Source organism: Myiozetetes cayanensis, unplaced genomic scaffold (assembly GCF_022539395.1).
Source record: "Myiozetetes cayanensis isolate MyiCay16 unplaced genomic scaffold, myiCay2020 scf1, whole genome shotgun sequence".
NCBI lineage: Eukaryota > Metazoa > Chordata > Aves > Passeriformes > Tyrannidae > Myiozetetes > Myiozetetes cayanensis.
Window position 1 is genome coordinate 72,914,657 of NW_026086604.1, and position 9,982 is coordinate 72,924,638.

Consider the following 9,982-nt stretch of genomic DNA (forward strand, 5'->3'; position numbering starts at 1 on the left):
CTATCTCTTCCTATAGAAATTTAGGGGCAATATTGGTGGAATTCGGCTTCGATTAGCAGGTTTGCTGATAATACAGAGGGAAAGCCTTACTTATACCTTCCCTAGTGAGGGCTCTGCCTCAGTGACTCATTCACAGTGCTCTACATTGATGTTTTCAGCTATTACAACAGCCCTCTCTTGGGAGACTGTTTAGCATGACAGTGGGTGGTGATAAGTAGCACTTTTTCCTTTTGGATTCCCTTAAGACTAAGAAAAACTTACTGTCTCTTTGATCAGTCTTGATTCATGTCCAAATGACAGCTCTCTATCGTTCAGAATTCATTCATTCGTATCACATCTTCATCTTCCCACTGACATTAATACCTGCACATTAAAATTCAAGAAAACTAACCTAATAATCGCACAGGCTTTGTGTATGCCACATCAGAAGTTTGACAAATGTTAAATTCACTTACAAAAAAATCCTTCTCCTGCTGAAATTTCTCTCTTGTTTGAAGAGCAGAATGCTTACTATCAGAGTCTCAACAGATGTTTTATTATCTGTAATACACACAAAACCAGACAGACAGCACCTTCTTTCTCTCTGGCTGCTGCCCAATGAGAGCAATGTCATGGATGTGACCCAAGCTTATTCTTCAGGAACAAGATAAAACACCGCATGCATGAAACACACCATCTCCAAAAGAGTCAAAACACTCAAGCTGCATGTCCTTAATATTTACAAGGCAAAGTCTCAGCTGCAGCAGTGGATGAAGAGCAGAAAGGGTTGCAGGTGTTTTTTATGGTAAGTCTAAAATCACTTTGTGCAATTTTAGTAGAAGTCTATTAATCAAAGTCAGAAAGGACTTTCTAAAGAAAACATCAATTAAAATAATATGAATTGCAGTTACTGTCCCCAGCAAACCCTTGAACCTTTCAATAGGTTATTGTGCAGTGGTAAATGATGCGTTCACTCAATAAGAGTTCCTACATCTGTACTGATACTCAGATATGACCATAACTGATTCTCAAGACTTAAATGCAAGAAGTTCCTGGATGTGCAAAAGATGATGATGATAAAGGGATTCACTAACCTCCACTATGAATGGTAACTGACTTTAACAACAAAAAAAAATCAGAATTATTCCCATAAAACATAATTCTTCACAGTGCCATAGGTTAAGTTTAGGAAGAGTTTGCTGTGAGACACTCTTAAAACCTCTACCCAGAAGGATTTTCAAAGCTCAACTGGATGACACACTGCACAATTGATCTAACAGTAAAGCTAGCCCTGGTTTGAGCTGGGGGTTAGTAAAGATGACCTGCTGAGATCCCATTCTACTTATTTTTTTTCTGTGAGTCCTGTGATCTATTTTTCTAGTAAAAAATACTGAAAAAGTTTTAAAATAAAAAAAGAGCAATACATTGAAGGAATGGACTGAAGGCATGTGTTAAAAGGAAATTTTTTTCCCTTAATTTCCAATGGAAATAACATGTTTCAGTACCAGAAAAAAACCCACTGATAATGGCTACACCTGAGACAGAAGTTCAAATAGCTACAGACAGAAAAGAATTGTATGTACTGCTACAAAAGTTGAAGTGGTGAGCATGAAACAGCAAGAATTCATAAATCCATTCTTATTCAATATATGTGAAAATAAAGAAAATCTGCATAGCTGAATAAACACTTCTGTAATGGGTGAATGGAGAAATCTGCATGTTGCAAACTGCTCACAGAACAGTGCTTGTGAATGACAACATGGAAATTGATTGAATATATGTGATAAAAACATGAATGGAATTGGGGTCATAGGTAACATTTCACTAAAAAAGATTAAATTTCACGTAGTAAGAGTTTTGTGATTTTTTTCCTTCCTGTGCTGGGTTTTATAATCTGGCCTTCTCCAAAATGGCCAGAGTATTTGCTGAAAGAGCAGTACCATGTTTCTCTTAATCACTAGGATTTTGAGCATCAACTGATATAACTGTCAGAGCTTTGGATCTTGACTTGTATTCAAGCATTATTTTGCTGGTTTTCACAGTAATGGCGTTAGCATTTTCCAGCCAAGAAAAAAACCTGTTTAAATAAATGCTTCTTGAAAGATGCTGGGAAACCTGCAAGTCTGACCAGAGCAGGATCATACATATTGTTTAGAAAATAAACAGAATGGAAAGAGATGAATATTAACATCAGTCAGCAAGAGTATGGATGAATACCTGTTCTTGAAGCATTGGAAGTGAGTTAGCACTTATTTTAATTGCAGATTAAAACATCTCTCTATCTCTTGATCAGTGTAGCATTTATCTTTGTTTGAAGTAGATGTGTAATCCAGTCCTGCCTCGCTCAGTATGCATCAGTACTTTTCCCCATACACCTTGCTTTCCCAGGCTATCCAGAATTAGCTGAAGACAGAGGTTGAAAAGGTATTTAGGTCAACTTCCTTTATGTGGCATGTGTTGTTTAATTCATCTGGTGCATGCTCAGGGCAATGGTTGTGTTTCAGGTATCTTGATCTAATAGACTTTAATGTATTCTTTGCCTTGGCCTACTGTTTCAGGAAAAAAAATGATGCTGTAGGTGAGAAAGAAATCTTATCAACTGCATCCATTTCTTAAAGGAACATTGCCTTATTAAGGCTTTATTACCAGCTGCAAGGTATTGGCAATAATCTTGAACATTCATTAGACATTCATGACTAAACAGCTCCAAGACATCAGTTGATTGCTACCAATTAACAAGTTTACAAGGGTTAAGATTTCAAAAATTTTAATAGGAATATTAAACTATTTCATGAGGTTTGTAATTACAGAGGTAAAGTAAGCCTCCGGAGCCCCTGGTGGTCTAGTGGTAAGGGCGCGGCGCTTTCACTGCCGAGGCCCCGGTTCGATTCCGGGTCAGGGCCACTCCCGGGCAGGTGGAGCTCGTTAGCCCTTAAAGGCAACCCACCTACGTCCTAAGGACCTCGCTGCCACCGTCCAAGCTCGCTTGGCCCCGGCAGATGAACCTTAGGATTAAAGGGTGGGCTCAGTTCCGCGCACACTGTGTCTCACCTAAAAAATCCAATGCGCAGGCTGGAAGGTGGAAAGACCTTCCCCGGATCTTCGCTCGCGAAGACTGGCCATTATATTTATTATATAAAGTAAGCCTCCTATCTAAATGGTTTTGTATTAGAACTTTCTAAAAAAAACTCACACCCCAGTAATAAATTATCAAGTATTGCTTTTACTCAGAATAACCACTCATTGGGAAACTAATTAGGTGGTGTTCTGCTGTTTTGCAGTACTGTCCTCTTTCATAATATATTCCAAATATAGCATTGAATGTAAGTGGTTTTATTTTGGAGTTTGGTGCATTGGGTGTTTTGGGATTTTTTTCTCTTACCATACCTGTAATGCATACATATGTTGAGGAAGCTTTCTTTGTTTTTTGGTGGGTTTTTTTTCACCTTCAAAGTGTAGACAAGCCAAACTCATAGACAAGTCACCACCAGGGAACAAAGCCTAGATATTTTAAGCTAGTGCTTGCAAAACAGGTGTCTCTCATAACTGGTTGCCAGGATGAACAGCTAGGCCTTGATATTTTGTTCTTTCTTTATTTTTAGTATGTCTTATTCTCACTGGCTGTATGTTAGATTACAATTTTAGGCATTCAACTTCAGCCAGTATAGCTGCATCTTACTCATATCATACATCTAATCCAAACAGAACCATTAACTACAGAAAAATTAGGAATAAATCCAGTTCTTCTGGACAGTACACAGCCCTTTGAATAACATGAGGGCCCTTCCTTTCTCTAAAATCCTGTGCTTTACATGATACATGCATTTTAATTTCAGCAGAGAAAGAAAGCAGGAGTCTTGCACATTATACAGCCTCCTATTATCTTCAAAGCTGATCTAATTTATCCATTATAAATGAAGCAGAAGCCTGACAGAAAAACATGACATCTGATGGTCTAATTAATATAATCACTTCCTAATAACAAGGTTTTCCAAGTTTGGAGTTTACTTTCATCATCCTTTGTGCAAATAAATTTGATAGATCAAATGTTGACATGAATTCACAGAACTGGTGATCTAACCAAAGGCTTTTTAGCAAGTCATGAATTTACTCTTCGGAATCCAATCTTGGAGAAAAAAAATCTGCATTTTTTTCTCTCTTTCAGGATGTGAGCTGAAACCAAAATGAAGCAAACATATCAAGAACTGTAGTTATCACTTTCAGCCATTATTTGTCCCCATTCAGTGCTGTGCATTAAGTGAAAAACTATGGAATAGCCTCATATAAAACAGAAGGAACTGCGTTATTATTGATTTCAATTGGTTTTCAATAGAAAGAGTTGCACTCAAGCTGCAGTAGGGTAATATTGCAGCCAGCCTTTCAGACTGTATTAGATACAAACATTACATGTTAGATGAATACCTAGGCATCTTGGATACCTACTCATCTTCTGAAACTTAGTTACACCACATTTCCAACTCTGCCCAGGTTTAACTAAGTCAATTATTTTGCAATATAAATACATTCTAGTAACTGAGAAAATTCTGGGGAGAACATTTACCTTGTCATCCATGTATTCCTTCAACTATCCCAACTCACCATTTTTATTCAAAAAGATTCACATGTTATTCAAGCAGTGATTGTTATGAAATTCCACTATAAACAAACTAATATTAAGTTAGCTTATTGCAAGCAAGGAAATATGTTTCTTCTAGCTACCTCTTTGTGTCATTTAACCCCAGGCAGCAACTAACCTCCACAGAGCTTCTCATTCATTCCCCAACCCCAGCTTCCACTGATTATGTATTCATAAGAGACTGCCCATGTGCCTTATAAAATTATAATAAAAAGATTTGCTGTTAGTGAATGTTGCCTATCTTTGAACTGTTATTATGGTAGTCTCAGATGACTGGGAAATAATATACAGTGTTAAAGAGAGAAGAGGCTGGGCAGACCACGTTTTGTGAAGGATGCCTCATATTCTGAAAATCACTGCCTTAGTTCTTCACTCTTTTTCTTCTTCCAGGACTAAAAAAGAGTATAACAAGACATGTTTTTCTCTCTATTATGGCCAGAATAAGAGTGAGAGAAAGTAAGGTGTCAGGCTTTTTACAGTACACTCTCTTTCTATGAGACATATTCTGGAGCTTACTCTAGGTCATAACCCTACCTGCACTCTCAGAACACATCTATTTGAAATGTCTTTACTTTTCTGACTTCCCTGGTAGGCCACTGGTCTTCTTGATCTTGACAACCAGACACACAGAGCTGTAGTCCAAAAACCTCTACAGACAGTTCCTTACCTACAATAATTTATTTCTCAAATTTTGATGCTTCATGCTCCTTCTTTTTCCTCAGTTTAGGTTTTCATTGCCTCAAGCAGTTAAATACAGATTCTCCAAATTTTCTCAAGTCTGAAATTTTTTGTTTATAGTCTTTCTCAAGACTTAGATTTTTATACAAAGTTTTTATGAAATTATAAACTATACATAGATTCTTCCAGTCCTTAGTCTCCACAGTAAGTCAGTTTCTGCTAGAAGCTATGTGCAGGTCTTTTGATTCCACATATAAGGCATATCACAGCACAAAGAATAGTCCCTTGTTGAGAGAGACTAAATTCAGATGTGTCTTTGGCATTGCTCCATTTTTTAACTATTGCCATATGAAAATGCAAAACTGTTCACCCTCGAGGAGAGGCAACTGAGAGGTGACCTCATCAATGTGTGTAAGTATCTGAAGGGAGGGTGTCAGGAAGATGGAGCCAGGTTTTCTTGCTAGCACCAACCAATGAGGCACCAACAAGAGGCAAGGGACAGAAACTAACGCACAGGGAGTTCCACCCAAACATGAGGAAGATCTCTTTTGTCCAGGTGACCCTGCACTGGAACAGATTTCCCAGAGAGGTTGTGGAGTCTCCTTCACTGGGGATATTCAAGAACCGTCTGGATGCAATCCTGTGCCATGTGCTCTGGGATGATCCTGCTTGAGCAGGGAGATTGGACCAGATGACCTTCTGTGGTCCCTTCCAACCTCCCTGATCAAGCAAGGAAGTTGACCAATTCTGTGATTCTGTGACTATATTTATAGTGTGTTCATTCCCAAGAGCAGACATTTGCAAAGGATGCAGTAATGCTTTATTTGCATGAAGAAACTAGGTTTTGCACAGCACTGTGTACTAATATCCAGATTTTCTTAATCTTGAACAGCAACACATATACCTGCCTTTTGAGCACTGAACCATGCTAGCTTATACTAGCAACCTGGATGACAATAACAAAGTATTCCCAATAGATGTTTGTTGTGCATTTGTGAGGATGATTACCTGAGAGAGAGCCTCCTGTATGACAATCAGAACAGCCTTATTTATTCAAAGAAAGAGCAGTTTACAAAAAGAGATTCTAATATCATTCTAATATTATATCTTTTTATACAAAATGAAACTTAAATCTTTCTTTTCCAAATTGCTCTTTTTTAAACCCCAGGGCATATTCTGGATTTCTTGTAGTCACCCAGATCCCTTCTATAGAACTTACTTTTCTTAAGCATGAAACCCTTCCCTTCATTCTGTTGGTCTTCAAAAGTTTGATTTGGACATTTTGTTGTGTAAAGTACTCCAATCCCTCCACAACCTGTTTTTATCTCAAGAGAGAGGGAAAGACCAGAAGAATATTTTTTCACCTCACTTTTCACCCTTCTATAGTGTCTTCTATCCAGTAGCTTCCATTGCACTAAACTGTTGTTACTATATGCTCAATATTGATGGCATATAAAATAATAGCATTACTTTATCTCTAGATAACACAGGAAAACAGCTGTGCAGTGTCCGATTACCTAAAGCAGAAAAGGAACATTAGTCCTAACAAGTAGGACAGAGTCAGATTAGGAAGAATGATTATTAAAAAACTTTAAAATTAAATATTTTTAAGGAAACAACTGAGGAAAGAGGGAGATAAAACAACAATCAAAAATGCTAATACATAGATGCAATCTGCTCTGTTCTTCAAACAGCTATTCTTGAGTATGACAAACAAGTATTCAGTACACAAAGTTGTCTAGCACAGAAAACACTTCCAGAGAGACAATAAAGCATTTACTCTAGTTTTCAACAAAGGCAAATAATTTTGTTATTTATCTAACACCTGACATCTCTGCAAGATAGGTTGCTTTTAGAATCCAATAAACTAGTGATCAGAACTATGCCTGGGCACTTATAAATAAATTTTAAAAAAAAACCAAACCAAACAATGTAGCTTTAAATGTTTTATTTAATGCATTCTCTATTCTTATATAAAGTGTATATTTTAAAAAACAAACAACATTATGGCTTTTGTATTCCCTTAGTTTATAAACTATTAAAATGCTCACTTTTATTGATCCTTAAATAATTTTCATTCAAGGAATAACTTGGAATTTAGACTGAGGCTTTTCTATGTGCCACATAACATTTAAAAGAAAATAACTAGAAGAAAAATTTTTACAAAAATCATTAGTGAAATGATCACTAAGGAAAAATAATACTGTCTCTAAATCTCTGAACTTCAGACTAACATGCACTAAGCAGAATTTCACCAAGTGCAGCACCAGTCATTACATTCATTAATCTGTGATCTGTGACCTGTGATCTGGATATGTTTGAAAGGGTGAATATTTCTGAAAGGGTGTGAGACACTGGATTATCGTATAATTGTATTGGCTCAGACCAACACAAGTGTGTGTTGGGGGAAGGGACAGAGAATTTCACAAAGGTGGAATGGTGCCCTGCACCAGTCCAGCCCCTTGGAGCCACCTTGGGCAGCCCCAGACCAGCTGTCAGTCCTGGACACTGGAGCACTGCCCACACCATATCCCCTAGGGCTCCTAATCCAGCCCCAGAGTGATTGGCACACTGAAAGTCCCACCTTGGGTGGTGGGAGTGGCCACAGGAGGGCCAGAGCAAATAAAAGCAGCACCACACGGCCATCATGTGGTTTTGAGCCTCCTAACTGGAGGTGTGAAATCTGGACTTGAATAAGACTCAAACTGGTAGCTATAATTGCCTCTTTTTCTCTCTCTCTTTCTTTATCTCCTTTCTTGATATTTTGGTAGCTTAAACTGGATAGGTCGCATTTTGCTAAGCTAAATGAGTTAGGATGTGCTAAGTCAATACCTTTTTTTTTTTTTTTTGGTTGGATGTTGCCCTTTTAACTTTTGTCAAGTTCCCTTATTTTCTAAAGTTTACCAATAAAAGTGTGTTATTTGACCTCCTGAGGAAACGTGTGTAGTGTCTTCTCCCTTGTGCCCGCTCAAGGTATTAAAAGAACTGAAGAATTTTTAATAAATTCAGCAGGTGAATTTTTGGACCCTTGTATATTTTTAAAGTAAAACCCCTTCAATGAGCTCATAGCTCCGGGCCTCTGGTCTTCAAAGGGAAAAGGCATTTTCCCAGCATTATCATTTGCAACAGTGGCTACAGTATATATATACTGTGTTACTAGGGGAGATTGTACTCCTGGTGAAGCCCTTTAGCATAACACTGTGACCATAACTAGATTACTTCAATGATCCTGTCAGTAGCACAAGTAGAATTTGTTTTCAAAACACTTGCATAAAAAAGCAGAATTTGGTACTGTCACTCAGGTCTGCATATATAAGACAACTTTGAAGTATTTACTTTAACTCTTTTTCATTTAACATTAGTTTTATTCCAGTAGAATTGTTAATGAAAGAGAAATAGTGAAGAAAACTCTGTCAAATACAGCAAGGTAGACAGCTGTCTCTCATAATGGCAATATTGGCTGCAAGTTAGTCAGACTTACTTGGCTGGTCAAAACTTGAATTTCAAACCATAAAAGCTACAGTATCCTGCAACTGAGTTGAGGGAAATTATGTACTCAAGCAAAATGCAATTGACATGGATCACTTAGCAACAGAAAGTTGGAGTACTTCAATTTGCAGAAAGGAAAAGGGCCTTGATTCTCGACACAGAAAGGTACCTAAGGAATTTTACTTACTTAGGGGTCAGGAGACACAGAGGTCCTTGACAGTTCAAGTGATTTTTTCTTTCCCCTTCTAGTTGTGTTAGTCAATTCATCTATAAGATGCTTTTCTTCCTCATCTCCAATAACAGAAAGAAAGAACACTGCTCTCAGAACAAAAACCACAGCCATGAAGCTTGAATACAAAAGATCAACCAACAGAAGAGGTTTTGTACTTAACATGAGCATGCTGATGGTTCATGGCAAGACAAACTATTAGTAAACACAGAATGACAAAAACAAATGTCACAAGTCTGAACATATTATGACAGTATAAATGACAAAATCTGGAATCTCCAGTGTCTTCTATCAGTAGTAGCACAAGAAAGTGTACTAGTTACTTGTTGTTTAGAAATAAAATGATGACAACAAAAGTTTGTGAAGTTCATTAAATACTAGTTGATCACCAGGAAGCCTGTACTATTTAAAACTTTAAAATTGCTTGAATATGCCTACACTAAAGAAGGGAAGGCAAACAGTCACAGGATAGATAAATTCAAGTCTTATTTTTTCTCTCTTGATGATTATTATGGGAGTGGGGAGGGGAAGAAATGTAATTTTATTTTATTTGTATGCCTGCAGTTGTGAGGGTAGACAATTTTTAAGTCTAGTGCTAGCAACCTGTGCAATGTGTTCATGACATTGTAACAGCCTGTTGTAACTGCAATATTAGTGAGTTCTCCTTACTTATGAAGGCATTTGATAACTTCCTGATCATATAATCATAGAATCAACCAGGTTGGAAAAGACCTCCAAGATCGTAAAGTCCAACCCTTGATCCAACACCACCGTGGTTACTAGACCATGACACTAAGTGCAACATCCAGTCTTATCTTAAAAACCTCTAGGGACAGTGAATCCACCACTTCCCTCTGCAGCCCATTCCAATGTCTGATTACTCTCTCCATAAAAACGTTTTCCTAATATCCAACTTAAACTTCCCCTGGCGCAGCTTAAGCCCGTGCCGTCTTGTCCTACTGCTGGTTGCC

At 37.6% G+C, this 9,982-nt stretch overlaps 1 non-coding gene across 1 annotated transcript; it reads left to right on the forward strand.

The window, feature by feature from the left end:
* Positions 1–2,809: 2,809 nt before the first annotated feature.
* On the forward strand, positions 2,810–2,882 carry TRNAE-UUC (transfer RNA glutamic acid (anticodon UUC)). Its single transcript has one exon. It is a non-coding gene; the product is annotated as a tRNA-Glu (tRNA).
* The last annotated feature ends 7,100 nt before the right edge of the window (positions 2,883–9,982 follow it).